Source organism: Marmota flaviventris, chromosome 17, assembly GCF_047511675.1.
Source record: "Marmota flaviventris isolate mMarFla1 chromosome 17, mMarFla1.hap1, whole genome shotgun sequence".
NCBI classification, from domain to species: Eukaryota; Metazoa; Chordata; class Mammalia; order Rodentia; family Sciuridae; genus Marmota; species Marmota flaviventris.
The window spans coordinates 41,862,811-41,871,865 of NC_092514.1; positions in this window are offsets into that span (position 1 = coordinate 41,862,811).

Below are 9,055 nucleotides of genomic sequence, written 5' to 3' on the forward strand. Positions count from 1 at the left end.
GAAACAGAGAAAGATAGAGAGAGAGGCATTGTATTGCCTTTTGTGACCTAGCCTAAAATGTAACAGTCTCCTTTTCTATCCTTGTCCAACATTCAAAATGTCAAACCAAAGGGGCTCAGGAGGCTGAGGCAAGAGGACCCCAAGTTCAAAGATAGCCTCAGCAGCTAGGCAGGGCCCTAAGTAACTTAGCAAGACCCTGTCTCAAAACATAAATAAATAAATAAATAAATAAATAGGGCTGGGATGTGGCTCAGTGGTTAAGTAGGTACAAAACCAAAACAAAACAAAATTTGTCAAAGCAAGTATGTATGTGGTGGGTCCTTCAGCAGGAAATACTGTATTTTTCTGGTTCTTCCAATAGGAGCCATGATCACTTGTGCTCACAACACAGGAGCCAAAAATCTGTATATAATTTCTGTAGAGGGGATCAAGGGATGGCTGAACAGGTTTCCTGCAGCTGGTGTGAGTGACATGGTGATGGCTATAGTTAAGGAGAACAACACCGGGCGCAGTGACACATGCCTATAATCCCAGCGGTTTGGGAGGCTGAGGCAGGAGGATTGAGAGTTCAAAGCCAGCCTCAGTAAAAGTGAGGTGTTAAGCAACTCAGTGAGACCCTGTCTCTAAATAAAACACAAAATAGGGCTGGGGATGTGGCTCAATATCAAGTGCCCCTGAGTTCAATCCCTGGTACCTAAAAAAAAAAAAAAAAAAGGAAGAAGGACGACAAACCAAAGCCAGAAAGAAGGTACATATGGGAGACAAAAAAGTTATATGGGAGAAAAAAAACGATGTGTTTGTTATTTTGAGGATAACGCAGAAGTCATAATAAATAATACAGATTAGATGAAAGTTTCTGCCATCACAGGACCAGTGGCAAGATTGTGCAGACTGTGGTCCAGGATTGCTTTCAATGCTGTCGCATTGTGTGTTTCTCCAGTGTGTTTATAAAAAAATAATAATAATTTGCTCAATCACTCACACACACACACACACACACACACACACATAAATAACACAGTCTCTTGTGCTGCATTCCAGTCATTGAAGTAGTCGCAAAGTTCTGCCCATGTTCAAGAGGAGGGGAAATAATCTCCAGGAAATATTGCTATGACAGTCTGCCTTTTAGCCACAACAATTTATATTTTCCCATATGCAAGATACATTTACTCTTCCTCCAAAATCCCTGGTATGGCATCAGAGACAGACTGGAGTCTAGGATCTCAGGGTCTAGATCAGGTCTAGATATGACTGAGGTATCTCAGGTATGGTCCCTCAGATACATGCCTTTTGCCTTGAACACCTGTTTCTAGTAAACATACACTGAGTTTATTTAGAGGACAGGTACTGTAATATATGCAGGTTGCTTTTAAATGTCTCAGGAAAAAAAAACTACATTATTTCACACACACAAATACACATAAATAGATTTCTGGATATTATTTCCCTTTGAGTCATGCTTAAATGAATGACTTAAATGACTGCTTAAATGAATGGAACTGGGATGTAGCTCAGTGGTACAGCATATGGTTAATATGAGCAAGTCCCTGGGTTCAGTCCCCAGCACTATATTTAAAAACAAAACAATAAAAAAAAACCTCAAAATGAATAGAAAGCAGCAGAAATGATACCAAGTTACACCTGAGAATAGAATATGAAAGAGAGAGTAGAAATCATAAAGCAAATTGAGAAAAATATAAGGTGACTCTGAGTATGGGTATGCAAGTGTTCTTTGTGATAGTCTCATTTTTGCAACGTTTCTGTTAGCTCAAAAATATTTCCAAATTAAAAATTTATTTAATTTATTTATTATGCAGTTTAGGGGTTTGTTTTTGTTTTTGTAGGAGGGATTGAACACAGGGGTGCTTAACCAGTCCTTTTTTTATTTTTAATTTTAATTTTTATTTTGAGACATGGTCTCACTAAGTTGCTTAGGGCCTCACTAAGTTGCTGAGGCTGGCTTTGAACTCCTGATCCTCTAGCCTCAGCCTCCTGAGCCACTGGGATTATAGTCATGTGCCTATATTATACCGTTTCATACTTTTTTTAAAAGAATCTTTTTAAAAAATATTTTTTAGACGCAAATCTTTATTTTGTTTATTTATTTTTATGTGGTGCTAAGGATTGAACCCAGTGGCTCACATGTGTGAGGCAGACGCTCTGCCACGGAGCCCCAGCCCCAGCCCCCACCCAACCCCGTTTCATATTTTGGGAAATATGAAACGGTCTCACTACATTGCCCAGGCTGTTTTTGAGGGTTTTGTTTGTTTTTTGTTGATTTGTTTGTTTGGTTGGGGGCTTTTTTGCTTGTTTGTTTTTCCCTGTTCTCACAATACTGGAGATTGAGCCCAAGGGTGCTCTTATCATTGAGCTACATCCTCAGTGTCCTGCAGCACCCTGCCCCCAAGCCTGGCTTTTTTTTGTTTTCTTTCTTCCTTCCTTCCTTCCTTCCTTCCTTCCTTCCTTCCTCTCTCTCTCTCTCTTTCTTTCTTTTTCTTTTTGTATTTTGAGACAGGGTCTTACTCTAGGTAGATGTGACTGGCCTTGAACAATTCTTCAGCCTCAGCCTCCAAAATAGTTGGGACTCCAGGTACATACCACCATGCCTAGCTCATAAAGATTTTGTTTTTAATATAATACACTTAGAATAAGTTCTAAGCATTAATATTTTGACATGTTTAATTCCAGAGGCAAATTCTGACTTGATTTTTGTATTAAACTTTGTAGGCTGAGGAAAAGTGCTTTACCTCTTCCTTTGCTCAAATATCTACAAATGTCTACACAAAGACATATCCCATTTCCTTAAAGCACTAATTCTAACATAAATCCCTCTTTGAGAGGGGAGATTTGGCCAGACTGAAACTCAGCCTTTGAATGCTCTTTGAATCTCTTACTTTACTAAAGGCATCTTGAACCTTCCTTTGGCTATATATAGGTAAAGGATGCACATCAGCCTCCTTGTAACAAAAGAGACTGGGATTAGCTCCCCTAAAACCTCTCCATCAGCTTTGGAACACCAGTTCTAAAAATAGTGGCTTCTGAGAACTAACTTCTCATGTTTCCAGTTAGAAAGGGACACTTAAATAGAAGGTGGGCCTTTTTAGCTAATGTCACAGTCCCTAATCAAGAAATAATCCTTACTGAAACTCACATGATGGCCATTTAACAAATTTATTTATAAACATATAATTTCGTTCCTTCAAAGCTGATTATTCTGAAATCCTTAAACCTGTATCAGAACTGTTATCACCTAAAAAGAAGTAATTAACCATACCAAAGACTCTGTGTGTGGGGGGAATGGTAATTGAACTCTACTACTGAGTTATATCCCCAGCCCCATTTTTTTTTTTTTTTTGAGACAAGATCTCACTAAATTACTGAGGCTGGCCTCACACTTGCAATCTACTTGCTTTAGTCTCCTGAGTCATAGGGATTACAGGTGTGTACTACCCAAAGACATTTAAAGAGTTCATTTTATGAGATTATTATATAGTCAAGGTAAATGCTATTAAATACTTTTTAAATTAATATACTTTGTGTGCATCTTTATTTAGTATTTTTTATGTGGTGTTGGGGATAGAACCCAGTGCCTCACGCATGCTAAGCCACAACCCCAGCCCAAATATTTGGTAATAATTGCTAGCTCTAAATCAACTCTTAAACATGTCAGATATTGATTTAAGGGATTTTACAGATAGTATCAAATTATTCAGTCCTCACAACAGCCCTTTGAGGTATATGTTGTTTTCTTCTTTGAGGTATATGTTGATTTCTTCTTTATTTTTTTAAACTAGAATTCAAATATTTTTTATACCTTCGTTTTATTTATTTATTTTTATGCAGTGCTAAGGATTAAACCCAGTGTTTCACGCATGCTAGGAAAGTGTTCTATCACTGAACCACACCTACAGCCACTGTTATTGCTTCTTTTTTTTTAATATTTATTTTTTAGTTGTAGTCAGACAAAATACCTTTATTTATTTTTTTATGTGGTGCTGAGGATTGAACCCAGGGCCTCGCAAGTGCTAGGGGAGTGCTTTACCACTGAGCCACAATGCCAGCCCTGTTACTGTCTCCTTTTTAGAAATGAAGAAAACTGAGGTCCAACAAGTTTAAATAATTTGCCCAAAGTTGTACAATTAGTTGATGATGGAACTGGGATTTGAACCCAAATATTCTGGATCTAGAATCAGGCCTAAAACCTACACACTTAACATTATGTGTTAGGAAAAATAGTGAACATGGTACTGCTTTGTAAAGTTAGTTTTCCTAACTGAGAAAGTTGACAAGCTTTGGCCACATGTATGATGACTATCCATTCTCTGATAGATCAAGTCTCATTTCTCATGGTAAGTATGATGAGGTAATTTTGGAGGAAGAGGTACTGAGGATTGAACCTAGGGCACTTTACCACTGAGCTGCATCCCCAACTCTCTTTATTATTTTATTTTGAGGCAGAGCCTCACTAAATTGCTGAGTTGGCCTTGAATGTGTGATTCTCCTGCCTCAGCCTCTCAAATTGCTGGGATTACAGGTGTGTACCACTGTATCCAGCTGATTAAGTAATTTCTGGGTCTTTATATTTATAGATCCAGGGGTTGATAAATTCTTAGGAAAAATCAAATCTGTCAGGTCCTTCTTTTCATCCGAGAATGACCATGTTTAAATTTAATAAGCTCACTCAGTAACTCACTCACTCCACAGACATTTGTGTAAGAAACTAGGGTGTGAGATGTAACCTGAACAAGGCTGTGGCTATCCAAAAGAGCCCTCCCAGGTTGACATGATTCTAGTACATTCACCTTAGCTGAGAAACTTCTAGGTTTATAAATTCCATTTTATCAAGGTGATCAATTTCTCAAAGACTGGCCTATGTTAATAAAATTCCATTGAAAAAGAGGACTTTTGTTTCTGACCATAATGGAGTTAAAAGAGATCTTTTGCCATCCACAATTAGGAAGCAAGACAAAATATGCAAAACAACTCTTCTTAGACATTGGGCAATAGGCAGAGCACACATGATATCATTATGAGAAGGAAAACAAACGAGGTAAGTTTATAATTGCCCTGGCTTTCTGTCTAGACGTACATTCTGGATCATAACATGAGAACATGGCAGTTTCAATGAGTTGGAGACATGAGATTGGAGTTCAGGGAAGCTAAGGAAGCTGGAAGTTGCTACATAGAATTCCAAAAAGGAAGAAAGCATGCAAAAACAGAGCTCTAAAAAAAATATGCATAGATCTTTTTTTTAATATTTATTTATTTTTTTAGTTTTTCGGCGGACACAACATCTTTGTTTGTATGTGGTGCTGAGGATTGAACCTGGGCCGCATGCATGCCAGGCGAGCACGCTACCGCTTGAGCCACATCCCCAGCCCCCAAAATATGCATAGGATCTTGAGTCTTTGCTGAATATTAATGTGGGCAGACATAGAGTTAAATTCCAGGAGGCTGAGCAAAGAGCAGTCGAAGAGATATAACTAAACAATTCCCAGAACCCATAAAGGGCTGGAAAACATTCAAATCCTGACCAATTAGAGTAGAAATACCACAATGATCTCTCAAGATGTTCAGGAGAGACCTCAGAAGAATGCAATCCTACTAATAGGTCTAAAGTAGCCCTAAATTATATTCTATACCTGCTTGACGAAGCTTAAAAACAAGCCTCAAACATCAAACTAATCTGAAATTGAGTTAATTGGTAAAACAAAGACCTACACTCTTGGCTACAAAATAACACCCAACAATGTAACTTGCTACCATCCAATCAAAAATTACAATATAAATCTGGGGTTGTGGCTCAGTGGTAGAGTGCTTGATTAGCACATGTGAGGCACTGGGTTCAATCCTTAGCACCACATAAAAAATGAATAAATAAAATTAAAGTATTGTGTCCATCTACAACTAAAACTAATAGTAATACAATATATGCCAAGAAGCAAGGGGGAGGAAAAAAAAAAAACAGAAAAAAGCAGTCAGCATAAACAGACCCAGAAGGGACTAGAATTAACAGACAAGAATGATAAAATTGGACTGGGGTTGTGGCTCAGTGGTAAAGCACTTGCCTAGCATGTGTGAGGCACTGAGTTCGATCCTCAGCACCACATAAAAGTAAATAAAATAAAGGTCCACCAACAACTAAATATTTTAAACAATGATAAAATTACTTGAACATTTAAAGGAAAACATGCATATGATGAGGAAAGACATGGAAGATATGAAAAAAAATCAAATCAAATTCCTAGCGGTGAAAAACCAATATCTGAAATGAAAACTTCATCATAAAGGTTGGAGAAAAAAGAGGATAAGATAAGAAGGCACAATGCCTGTAATGACAGTGAATTAGTTTTTTAATGCAGTAATAAATTACCACAAACTTGGCAGCTTCACACAAAACATGCTTATTATCTTACAATTCCATAGATTAAAGTCTGGCAAGACATTAAGTTATAAAGAGTTTCAAGAAGTCCTATGGAGGGCTGGGGCTGGGGCTCAGCAGTAGCCCACTTGCCTGGCATGTGTGAGGCACTGGATTCAGTTCTTGGCACCATACATAAATAAATAAAGATCTATCAACAACTAATAAATATGTATATATTTATATCTATATCTATAGTAGATATATCTATATCTATAGTAGATAGATATATACTGAAGATATATAGATATATTCTGAAGCCTCCTGACAACAACCAACATTAAGTTCCAGGCTGTGAATGCACCATCTTAGAAGTAGACTACCAATCCCAATCCAGTCTTCAGTTAGATGTTAGCCAGTGCTAACATCTTTTTTTTTTTCTCTCTCTCTCTTTTTTTTTTTTTTTTGGTACCAGTATTTGAACCCAGGGGCACTTAATCACTGAGCCAAATCTCCAGCTCCCTCCACCTTTTAAAAAATTAATTAACTAATTGGGGGTGGGTATCAAGGATTGAACTCAGGGGCATTCAACCACTGAGCCACATTCCCAGCCCTATTTTGTATTTTACTTAGAAATAGGGTCTCACTGAGTTGCTTAGCAGTATTCCAGGTGTGTGCCACCATGCCAGGCTTTAATTTATTTTTTTTATTTTGAGACAAGGTCTCATTAAATTGCCTATGGCCTTGCTAAATTGCTGAGGCTATCTTTGACCTTGCAATGCTCCTGCCTCAGCCTTCTGATCTGCTGGGATTATAGATGTGTACCACAGCACCCAGCCTGCTTAACATCTTGACTACAGTTTCCAAGAAGCATTGAGTCAGAGTCACCAAGCTAAGACACTGCTAAATTTTTGGCCCACAGAAGTTGTGGGAGAAAATAAACATTTGTTATTCTAAGCTATTGAATTGAAAACAATTTGATGCCAGGCATGATAGCCCATGCCTATAATTATAGCAACTCCGGAGGCTGGGGCAGAGGATCACAAGTTCAAGGCCAGCCTGGTCAATTTAGTAAGACCTTGTCTCAAAATAAAAAAATTAAAAATGGCTGGGGATATAGCTCAGTGGCATAGCACTTCTGGATTCAATCCCCCCCAATATCACAAAATAAGTTTTTAAAATTTGTCTCCTAGAAGTAGATGGATAACTAATGCAAGAGTCTCTTCAACATATGCAGAAGTTAAATGGGGAAGAATACATTCTGTATGGTCTAGTCATAAGAAACTAGAGAAAAGATTAATCTAACCCAGGGTACAGAAAGCACATCAATGGTTGCCTGAGGCTGGAAAGAGAGGCAGGGAGATAAAAAGAAACTTTGTGGGAGCAACAGAAGTGTTCTGTATCTCAATTGTGGTTATTTAAGTTATAAGGGTGTAATTACTAAAACGCATTAAACTTGACTGGAAGGATGGTACAAGCCTGTAATCTCAGCACTTCAGGAGGCTGAGGCAGGAAGATCACAAGTTTAAAGCCAGCCTCAGCAATTTAGCAAGGCCCTAAGCAACCTAGAGAGACCCTGTTTCAAAATTAAAAATGTTGGGGATTTAGCTTAGTGGTAAGGTACCCCTGAGTTTGATCCCCAGCAACCTGCCCCCCAAATCAAACAAACAAACAAAAAACAATAAAAACCCCTCACTGAACACTACACTTAAAATGTTGAGCTCTCCTCTGTGACAGTTTCTTGGGTCTTTCCTTTACAATTTGAAGAAGCACCGGCTGGATTATAGAGTGCCCCCAAATCTGGGATAATCTAGCATTTTTCTCATAATTAGACTGGGGCAATGATTTTTTGAGAGAATTTACTGCAGAGGTTATATGTCCTTCTCATCACATAATACCTGAGAGTATATGATGTTCACAAGACATCACTGCTAACCTTAACCTTTGTCACTTGCTTAATGTAGTATTTGCTGGGCATCTCCACTGAGAAGTTAGCCTTTCCTTTTTCTGCTCTATTCTTCAGATAGCTCAGATTTTGATGGATATCAAAAGCCATTTAATAAGAGAGCAAGGTAATTCGACACTATAATGGCCTTAGTTTTTATGGGTTCACCCAGACCATTCCTAATTCATATACTGGAGTTCAAAATGCAAAGAATCCTCTCATGTCCTAAAACTTTGAGTTATAGAATGAACCAAAATTTATTAATACCCCTGGGCAAGCATTGGAATATTATATAGCTCTAAAATTTCAAGGTGATCCAATGTAAACTACCAGCATTTGGGATCTCCCAGTTCCTTGAAATTTAGAGAAATTGATTCAGAGATTCAATCTATAAACCACAAAGTCCAAAATGCCTCTCAAAGTTTCTCCAAATTCCTAGGAATTTATCTTATCATAATGGTCCCTTCTGATTGCATTTCCTGCCTCTGACACACATTTTTCTCTGTAACAACGTATCTTGTCATTATCCCTCTATCTCTTAACTGGCAGGCTGGGCTCAAATAGAACAGCCCCGCTTCTTTCTAATTCATCTCATTCCAAAATGAACACATATTCAAGCCTCTTTAGTAGACTAGAAATTTTACTGAAGATTTTGTGTTATAATAAACAGTTGCTTCTCATACCCTGCAACAAACAAATACAATACAAAATAATACTTTTGGCCACCTCGTCCTCAGGAATGTTTTATT